The sequence below is a fragment of the Talpa occidentalis genome, unplaced genomic scaffold, assembly GCF_014898055.3.
Source record: "Talpa occidentalis isolate TD23 unplaced genomic scaffold, MPIMG_talOcc4v2.1 talOcc4.18, whole genome shotgun sequence".
Taxonomy (NCBI): Eukaryota; Metazoa; Chordata; class Mammalia; order Eulipotyphla; family Talpidae; genus Talpa; species Talpa occidentalis.
The window spans coordinates 15355626-15363730 of NW_023601851.1; the positions used below are offsets into that span (position 1 = coordinate 15355626).

Genomic DNA, 8105 nt, shown 5'->3' on the forward strand with positions numbered 1-8105 from the left:
TCATTGGTAAGTGGGGAATTCCTGATGTTGCTGGGAGCCTCCATGTGTGCACGGGAACTAGGGACAAGGGTCACTTGGGCCGCATTGGGACAAAGGGACAGCAGGGCCTGATCCTCACAGAGGACGTGCACCCGAGCTGGGGTGTCTGCCAGTCGATGGTACGTTAAGGTGTAAATCTACTCTGGAGAAAACATAGTTTATTTGCATCAAAGGCAACTTTTTCCCAAGTTCTGTGATCGACTCTCTGGTTCTTCAGTTAGTGCTTAGTGAGCACTGTCCCAGCTGCTCTTCCTCTTTAGTTTTTACAATCCTGAGTCTCTGGGCGCTCGTGCTCACTGTCCAGTGTGTACCCCACCCTGCTGCACAGAGCAGAGACTCCCCCACAGGAAATCTAAAGCTACTCTCACCTGAGCGCCACCCCTCCCACCCGAATCCGGTCCGATGCCTGCGGGGTGTCCCAGGGAGTGCTCCACAGTATAGGTCATTCACTCTGATCTTCTCAGGCCACAGCCTCTCCAGAATGGGGCAGGGGCTGTATTTCATGAAGAGGGGATAGAGTTTACACACGGACGTGTATCTGCAATTTTTTAAAAAGGTCCGTGCAAACACGGACGGGAAAAAAGACCACACGTGACATTGTGGATGGACCTGGAGACGTGGACACTGTCCACGCACAGGGGCCGCCTGCAGAGAGGTGGACAGGGGCGGGGACAGGTCTCTCCTGGCGCACCCCAGAGGAGCACCCTGAACTCTTGCCTCTGACAAGTCTGCCTCCTGCACTCTAGGTGGAGAGAGAATATTCCTGGGACAACACAGGCATCCCCAGGGCATCAGGATTGTGTCGTGCCAGCGCCCCTTGCTCGCAGACTCTCGGCCCCTTAGCAGCAACTCCCTGGGGGACGAGCCTGAGACCCCGCGCAGACCTGACATCGGAGTCCGACCCTCTGTGTCCGCGATGGTCCGAGGTATCCAGGGGCCCAGGGCAGCCAATGTGGGGTCCCCGGGTTCTCTGAGCAGCGACCTCAGTGGCTGAGGCACCTGGCCATGCTCCCCCAGCCTGGCCCCACCTCTCCCGCCGCCCCTCCTTTGCCGCCAGGGGTGCTGCCCTGCCACAAGTTAGGCGCCTGGCCAGAGAAATTCCGTCAGTCAATCCCCAAAATTTTTGTCCACACCCAGGCCTTGTCCAATATAACTTTGGGTAATGAACAACTCAGGCTCACATTTTTCACCTCAGGACATTGTAAGAGTTGTTATGCTGTTATTCCTTTCTACTGGGTAACTCATATATAAATACTTCTTATTTATTTATTTTTTTTTACATAAAATGATAAAGTTTAGATTTCCTATATTAAGAAGCAAAATATAAACCAAAAGCTCATTAAGTAGTCAAATTTTCATTTTATTGAACTTAGGAGATCCTTAGTTTTATAGGAGAAATATACCACCACGTAAATAATGATAGAACAAATTTAAGATAGAGAAACCAGAAGAAGCTCTAGTTTTTCTTAGGATGCGAAGTTCAAAATGCAGCATTACAAATGAAACAAATTCATATGCCAGAGGATTTTTGTTTATTTTATTTTTTTTGCTAGGACAAGGGGAGGAAATATTAATGAAGGTGCTCACCAGTGCTTTAATTAAACCATTGCATTTTGAAATCGTTTTTGTGGTGGAATCCCTGGTGGTGCAAGGGGTTAAGCACCGCAATATGAAGCAATCTACAGCCTCTGCCGCACGAGTTCGATACCCAGCCAGCCAGGGAGAGACCCACATGGCGAGGCAGACCTCTCCTGTCTCACCTGCAGCTCACCTCAGCAGTGTACTTCAGTCGATCTACCTGTTCTGCTCCCTGCTCTGTCTCTGGTGAATCCTCTCACTCCCCGCATCTCTGGCCTGTATGCCAACTCTTGTATGCATCAATAAATAAATCTTAGAATATATAATGGCACCATTTTAACCCGGCAACCCTCTGGAGACAAAAGACACAAAGGTGAAAACACACACGAAGATCTCTCATTTAGATTTTGGACCATTGCACTAATTTTTAGAGAAAGTTATTTTACCAGTATTTATGACAAGACTGACAACAATTACTAATTTATTTTAAATGTTTTTATTTTTTTTTTTTCGGTGGGACCCTCGCTGGTGGCCGGGAACGAACTGGCGCTGCAGAGGCTGCGGGCAATCTCGCAGCCCAGCGCTCAACCGATGCACCACCAGGGGAGGCCATTAAATAATATTTTTTTATGATATATTTTATTTATTTTTTATTTAAATAATAAATTTTATTTTTATATTCCCCCATACAATTGCAACCCCCCATTCTGACCCCAATCCCTCCCCTCCCGCCCCCCACCCCCCAAAAAGTGTCTCTGGTTCATAGTTTTTTGTTGATTTTGATTTTCACTTTCTTATATTCATTTTCCTGGTCCCTTATTTAAGTTTTCTAGATTCCTGCTATGAGTGAGACCATCCGGTATTTTTCTTTTTCTTTTTGGCTTATTTCGCTGAGCATGATCCCTTCCAACGCCATCCATGTTGCTGCAAATTGCATGTGTTTATCTTTTTTGAATGCTGAGTAATATTCCATTGTGTATATGGACCACATCTTCTTGATCCAGTCATATATTTTTGGGCATTTGGGCTGTTTCCAAAGCTTAGCTATTGTAAATAGTGCTGCTATAAACATAGGGGTGCAGGTGTTCTTTGGAATTGATGTTTCTGTGTCATTTGGGTAAATACCTAGGAGTGGAATTGCTGGATCATATGGAAGCTCTATGTTTAGTAGGTCCAGAAATCTCCACACAGCTCTCCATAGTGGTTGGACCAGTTTGCACTCTCCACCAACAGTGCAGAAGAGTTCCTTTTTCTCCACACCCTTGCCAACATTTGTTGTTGCTAGTTTTTTAATATGTGCCATTCTCACTGGTGTAAGATGGTATCTCAGGGTAGTTTTGTTTTGCATTTCCCTGATTACACGTGATGTTGAACATTTTTTCATATGTCTGTTGGCCATTTGCATTTCCTCTTCAGAGAAGTTTCTTTTTAGCTCTTCTGACCATTTTTTGACTGGATTATTTTCTTTGTTGTTGCTGAGTCTCATCAGCTCTTTGCAGATTTTTGTGATCAGTCCTTTATCATTAGTGTTGGGTGCAAAAATGTTCTCCCAGTTGGTGGGGTTTCTCTTTGTTTTTGTTATTGTCTCTTTTTCTGTGCAGAAGCTCTTTAATTTGATGTAGTCCCAGCTGTTTATCTTTGCCTTCACTATCACTGCTTTGGGTGATGTGTCTGTAAAGATGTCTTTGATGTGCAAGTCCCGTAGTGTTTCGCCTATATTTCCTTCTATGTATTTTATGGTTTCAGGTCTTATGTCTAGTTCTTTAATCCATTTTGAGTTGATTTTTGTGTATGGTGTGAGGTAGTGGTCAAGCTTCATTCTTTTGCATGTAGCGACCCAGTTTTCCCAGCACCATTTATTGAACAAACTTTCTTTGCTCCAATGTCAAAGATTAGTTGACCATAAATCTGTGGGTTTATTTCTGGATTTTCTATTCGATTCCATTGGTCTGTATGTCTGTTCTTGTTCCAATACCATGCAGTTTTGATGATTATGGCTTTGTAGTATAGTTTGAAGTCTGGGAGTGTGATGCCTCCATCATTTCCTTCTTTTTTTTTTTTCAGTAGAGCTTTGGCTATTCGGGGTTTTTTTGTGATTCCCTATGATTTTCATCAATAATTGTTCTATTTCTTTGAAGAATGACATTGAAATTTTGATTGGAATAGCATTGAATCTGTATATTGCTTTTGGTAGGATGGCCATTTTAATAATGTCTATTCTTCCAATCCATGAGCAGGGGATGTCTTTCCATTTCTTTGTGTCTTCTTCTATTTCTTTTAACAGTGTTTTATAGTTGTCCTTGTATAGGTCCTTTACCTCTTTTGTTAGATTTATTCCCAAATATGTGATTTTTTTTTTGTTTCGATAATAAAAGGGATTTTTTTTTATTTCTTCTTCAGATTTATTGTTTGTGTATAGGAAGGCTACTGACTTTTGCGTGTTGATTTTGTATCCTGCCACTTTACTGAATTGAGTGATGAGTTGAATTAGTTTTTCTGTGGAGTTTTTGGGGTTCTCTATGTATATTATCATATCATCTGCAAATAGTGATAGTTTGACTTCTTCTTTTCCTATTTGGGTTCCTTGTATGTCTTTCTCTTGTCTTATTGCTCTGGCTAGGACTTCCAGTATTATATTGAAAAGCAGTGGTGAGAGTGGACATCCTTGTCTTGTTCCAGATCTTAATGGAATTGCTTTCAGCTTTTCACCATTGAGAATGATACTGGCTGTTGGCTTGTCATAGATGGCCTTTATGATGTTGAGGTATGTTCCTTGTATCCCAAGAATTTCAAGGGCTTTTATCATGAATGTGTGTTGCACTTTGTCAAAAGCTTTCTCAGCATCTATTGATATTATCATATGGTTTTTATATTTCTTTTTGTTGATGTCTTGGATAACGTTGATTGATTTTCGGATGTTAAACCATCCTTGTGTCCCTGGAATGAATCCAACTTGGTTGTGGTGAATTATCTTATGGATACATTGTTGGATTCTGATAGCTAAAATTTTATTGAGGATTTTTGCATCAGTGTTCATTAGGGAGATTGTCCTGTAGTTTTCCTTTTTTTTGTGTTTTCCTTATTCGGTTTTGGTATTAGTGTAATATTGGCTTCATAGAACGTGTTTGGTATTGTCCCTTCCTTCTCACTTTTTTGGAAGAGTTTGTGAAGGATAGGCACTAATTCGTCTCTGAAAGTTTGGTAGAATTCATTTGTAAATCCATCAGGTCCTGGACTTTTGTTTTTGGGTAGGTTTTTCATTACCATTTCATAAATAATAATTTTTAACTAATTCTTTCAGATAAGAAAACATTTCTCAAGTTTTATTTGTAAGAATGCCCTTTGGTTCTAAAGAATGTGAGACAGAATATTCCCTATGTGATTTTTTAAGGCCACTTTTTTTAACAGAATAATATCTTATAAACCCATAATTATTTATCTATCTATTTATTTATTTATTTTCAGATTTAATTTATTTATTTTATTATTTATTCAATCACTGGGTACAGTCAGAAGCACGGGAGGGTGAGAGAATTCACCAGAGTCAGAACAGGGAGCAGAACTAGCAGAAGGACCGAAGTACAATGCTGAGGGGAGCAGCGGGCAGCAGGAGAGGTCTGCGTGTCATGTGGGACCCTCCTCTGGTGGCCGGGGAGCAGCTGGGAATTGAACCTGTGCTGCAGAGGCTGCAGCAGTTTCACAACCCAGCACTCAAATGCTGCGCCACCAGGGAGGCCCATTTAAGGTCACTTTTTCCTTAAATTCCTAGAAGAGATTTTGGATGGGTGGTCAGTTTCACCAGAACTATATACCTTTTCAAGACAAAGCTAGACTATTTCCTAAAACAACTTAAGTTTTTCAGGTTAAGTCGATATAGCCATTTAAGCTTTTTTATCTTTTTCCCCCTTTGGTAATCAAGGAGGTTTCTAATTTGAGATGAAAACTGAATTTCTTACATGTTCTAATTAGTGTCACATTTTAATCATTTTAAAACCTCTAGAGCCCACAATTGGAACCAGAGGAAGAAAATGCCTCCTTCAAGTGGAGAACACTCTCTTCAGCCTACTTTCCATCCCATTTTCACAGTGACAGATGGATACTGAATTGGCTGTCTGACTAAACACATAAAAATAAGAAAAAATACCAAATTTTTAAATAACCAAGATCTGATTCAGGAGACTTGCTTGAATTGCTTACACAGACACAATGTTCAGATTCACAAAACTACTTGCACAAAGTGAGGACCAAGTAAGGTAAGTAGAAGCCCCAGTCCAGGCCCACTGCTCTCACTGGGACAATCCAGCCCTCCCAGCCACCTTCCAGTGTTCAGAGAGTCCGGGTTGTCCTAGGTTGCCCATGGCCAAAGTGCCTGAGCTTACCCTGGATGTCAGGGTGAGACTGCAAAAGAGGAGAGTCACAAGGAACTCATGCCTGAGCCAGCCAGTGTGGACAAAGAGCGCACGCTGCCTGGACTTTGTGTTAGAAAAGTGTCAGTCTGTCCCCCACTGTCAGCTGCTCCTGGGCTCCTGCAGGGAAACAGTGACAAGAGCTGCTTCTTAGACATGGGTTGGCAGCTACAGGTCCCCAACTCACTTAATAGTGTCCCCAAGAGGCTTTCAGATGAAACAGATACGGCACCTCTCACCATACAGGAAAGGCGCCCCAGCTGGGAGAGACTTACAGACTCCCTCCCAAACTGAGGGAAACTGGAATCCCTCTCCGAGGGGGACTTTGATTCCTCACAAATGCGTGCAGGACAGGGGATTGGTGTGCACTCCTGGGGACCACCATCTTCCCCCAGGTTCCATCTCCTGCACAGTGAATCCATGGGGCAGAGAATGATGTGCCTCTCCTGGGGAGACCTTGGGAGGTTGCCTGGAGGAAATACCCCACAGCTGCTGGGACTCTCCCTCCCCCTGGAGAGAGGGCACTCCCTCTGAGCACAGGGGTCAGGATGCCACCCGGGATGCCCAGGCCCCTGCTCTGATGCAGATGGGGAAGTCCTGGCACACTGCCATGGGCTACTGCTCCCTCCCGGAGAGTCAGAGTTGGGCTGGCAGAGCCCAACTGGCATCCAGCTCCCGGCTCTGGCCCTCCCAATTGTGAGTGAACGCCGGCCTTATATACAAGGAAAGTGGTTGAATTTGTCCAGAAGCAAGGAGGGCAACAGACTCATGTCTGAAAGACAAGGTCTTGCTCTTGGGCAGAGGGCAGGGGTGTGTCTACCAGGGGACAGAGGGGAAGACGGGCGAGGGGCTGCAAAGGGGAGGAGGAAGGGCCACCGCGAGTCAGGTGGGCACCAGCTTGCTTTTCTCAGCTCCTTGGAATGCAAGAAGGAACCTGTCAAACACGGGTGGAATGGGAAAAAATATGGGAGAGGCCACCTTGTTATCGCTTATGGCAGAGACCCGTCATCCGCGACCGCCTCGTCGTTTCTCTGACCCGTAAAGACGTTCTTGATCTGCGCGGGGGCCGGTCTTCCGACCCGTCCCGTCTCCAGCCACGGCCCGGGTGTGTCCTTGTCTCGGCACTTCATGCCTCAGGGGTCGCCAACGTGTGCTGACCTCGTGTTTCCACTAGATCACACACCTGCGCGCACACAGAGAATGTGTTACCGCCTCCCTTTGCTAGACACCCCCACACACCCTCGGCCCAGCTGCACACCAGCCAGGCGCGTGCGGGGACGAAGTGGGGCCCCGCCTGCTCCCTGCGCCCCACTTCTTCACACTCCCCACCTGATCCCCTGACGCCCAAGGTCACTTCTCTCCCCAGCCTGCCCGCACCCGCACGCGCGTCCCCGCCTCAGCGCCCGATCACCGCGCTCACACACTCACACATGCACACGCACACACACACACTCTCACATGCACACCACAAGCACACACTCGCACATGCACACTCACACGCACACACACGCTCACATGCACACACAGGCACACACACTCTCACATGCACACACACACACTCTCACACGCGCACACACGCACGCAGGACGCAGGAGGCGCGCAGAGGCGGCCGCGGCCCACACACACTCCCCGTCCTCCTGAACGCGGTCCCGGGGCGTGTCTCTGAGGGGGCGTTCCTGGCTGGTCGCTGAGGCGGTTCCCACCGCTGGTGACTGAATAACGCGCCGGGGAAGGCCTCGCCCATCGAGGGGTTGGAGCGTCTTCCACGCGCCCCCAAACCCCGCCGACGCCGGCCCCAAGGCCGGACTCCCTGCCCGCCCCGCGGGAGGGCGCTCGCGACGCCCTCGGGACGGGGACGCCGGGTCAGCGCCTCCTCGCGGCACGTCCCCCTCCAGCCGCGTCTTCGGGTTCCACACGACCTGTTCCCCCGCTCCCAGCTGGGCCTCCCGGGCCTCCTGCCTGAGCCCTCACCCCCCACACCCCAGTGCCCTCGGGTCTGTCCTGCCTGCCCGTCAGCTCCTGGGGCGGGGCGGGGTGTCCAGGGGCATGTTTGGCGCCCCCAGGCCTCAGTCTCCGCGTTGG

General features: G+C 47.2%; 1 long non-coding RNA gene across 1 annotated transcript; it reads left to right on the forward strand.

The window, feature by feature from the left end:
- Positions 1 to 918: 918 nt before the first annotated feature.
- LOC129146185 (uncharacterized) lies at positions 919 to 6966 on the forward strand. Its single transcript, XR_008552703.1, has 3 exons — positions 919 to 965; positions 5618 to 5870; positions 6935 to 6966. It is a non-coding gene; the product is annotated as an uncharacterized LOC129146185 (long non-coding RNA).
- Positions 6967 to 8105: the final 1139 nt, after the last annotated feature.